The following is a 2623-nucleotide window of genomic DNA, read 5'->3' on the forward strand; positions in this document are numbered from 1 at the left end:
AAGATTGGATCTTTGGCTCACGGAAGCCGGTCCCATCAATTTTCACAGTTTTGACCTAATTTGCACAATTGCTCGTATTAGGTCCAAAACTCTCCCAAACACTTTGGATTTTCATGAAGTGATCATCAGGCGGTCACGGGACAACCCAGGGACGGTTTCATGTCTCCATGGTCGGTCCCTTGCCTCGTCATAATTAATTAGGTTTTCTCACCTAAGGCTCAGACGAGCATTTTCTAATAAATGATTAAACCAACATTTAATCATTCTTTCACCAACAAATCGTCAACTCTTCAGGAGTTCTTCGTATTTTCTCACGTGAGCATATGGACACTACATGGTTGATCCACGGTTCCATGTAGTCGCTCCCTTCTTCGTCCCATGGTTCAACTTCTGACGAACCATGAATTGATCATCAATTGATCAAATTAGGGTTTCTGAATCCAAGGATCATCATTCCAGATTCCAACCTTAATAATTTTACGACGGCCTCATGGTCATTAATCTACAATTATGCTCGGCTCAACGACCAGTATTCTAATTAATATTTTTGGTACGCTGCCAATAATCCATCATATGAGCAACACACGCTCAGACGATCAAATATTCAACAATTCATTCATGAGCAACACATGCTCAGATGATAAATATTTGCTCGAACCAAGGAATATTGGTTCAAAAATCAATATTCAACGATCCATCGAATGAGCAATACTTTCCCACTTCATCGTAAGAACTATACCTCTGTCTCATGACATGTTCAACTCGTGAGTTTCAGAACATCATGTTCAACTCAGCAACTACATGGACTCATCGTCCCATCAAACCACGAAGTCATCAATTGACTAACATACCACGAGACGTCAATCGTGTCACTTTGGGGGATATCACTTAGGGTTTTGGTCTGGCGGTCTACAACACATGTGTTCAAACACACGATGGAATGTGAGCAAGTCGTGCAATCAGTTGAAGGAATTCATGAGGTAGTGGGTGTAAAATCGACCAAGTCTCCACACGTTGAGCAGCTGGTTTCAAACACGATCTCCACTTCCCCACTCCTTGATTCCATCAACTGTCACACTTCATGGGGTCATGGTGTCTAAAATTCAATATAAATAAGTCTCTGAATCATGATTGAATCATCGGCATCATCAGTATCATCAATCTCACGTCAAACTGACAACACGAGATCATCAACTCATCAATTGAGAAACTACTCTCAATTGAGCAATTTCAATCACTCAGAGCTTATCGTATTCAGAATTCACACACCCACAATCTTTGATTATCATTTATTCCACACATTTCTCAGCTTCCCTCATACTGATCAACCCATCCTCTCTTGTGACCGAATTTACTCTGGAACGTTTATTGTCTTGATTTAGGCCGGAGTACTACAAATTGATATCTCGAATCTAAAGCACCCCCTTTGCAGCGGGTGCATCTGTGTGAGGTTTAACATTTCGCTCGGTTCGAGGAGTCTCCTCCGTACGGTCGTCTCCTCAATTCCTTAAAAACCAGCAAATCATTTTTCCCCATCTACAGATTGGCGACCACAGTGGGAGATTAATCTCTCGGTTGCAATCTAACAATCTCACAAGATGGTTGGTCTTAAGACTAATTCAACTAATTCAGATCAGAATATTTCAAATGGCAACATTCCTCATGTTACACCTGGCGGCATGGAAGGCAGAGGGATCCCGACTTTGGCAGAATTGGCTCAAATCCTAGAGGTCCATACCAGGAACATGGACCTGATGAAGGAGACGATAAACCACATCCTCGACTTTGTCATCAGATTAATGTAGATGGTGGATATTCGACAAAGGCTAAATTCGTAAACTCATAATTATACGAAGCTCTGAATCAGCAATCAGATGTGAGTATCGAGACACGGGTCTCTCATCGAATTCTCAACGGAGAGTACTTTCTCTCAGAGTACATGTAGATATGTAGTCTCACGACTGGACAACGGCATATCTCATGAATACTGAATACTTTCAGTGATTATTTCTATACAGCATCACGAGATGGATGGCTCCTAGACAGCTTGCTCTGCTAGTATAGAGCGATAACGTCTTCAAGAACAAACAACAAGTTTACCCTGACTATATAAAGGATATGACTTACCGGAAAGCTCGTATCAGGATAATTAATGCTCCTAGACAGCTTGCTCTGCTAGTATAGATCCACAAAGTTAATTATTCCTAATTACAATCGCTCCTATTCCATGGTCGAATCCACGACTGGTCCCATGGAATGACAATAACAATTGTTCTGATTCTATGATCGAATCCACAGCTTGATCTCATAGAATAGCAATAACTATATTATCTCATTACTCTGGTTTCATGATCGAATCCACAACTGGTCTCATAAATAGTAATAGATAAACCTTAATTACTCCAATTTTATGGTCGAATCTACCATCCCATGGAATGGTAATGCTCACTTTATTATTCTGAATTCGTAGTCGAATCCTCAGCTGATCCTATGAGTTAATAATAAACATATTATTACTCAGTTTTGTGAATTATTCTCCACTGAATTCCATAATTAGTAATAAATAATCAATAACCGGGCGTCTGAGCTACCTCTAAGTAAGCCCCGATTCAAATGGTGAAGG

The sequence above is a fragment of the Papaver somniferum genome, chromosome 3 (genome assembly GCF_003573695.1).
Source record: "Papaver somniferum cultivar HN1 chromosome 3, ASM357369v1, whole genome shotgun sequence".
NCBI lineage: Eukaryota > Viridiplantae > Streptophyta > Magnoliopsida > Ranunculales > Papaveraceae > Papaver > Papaver somniferum.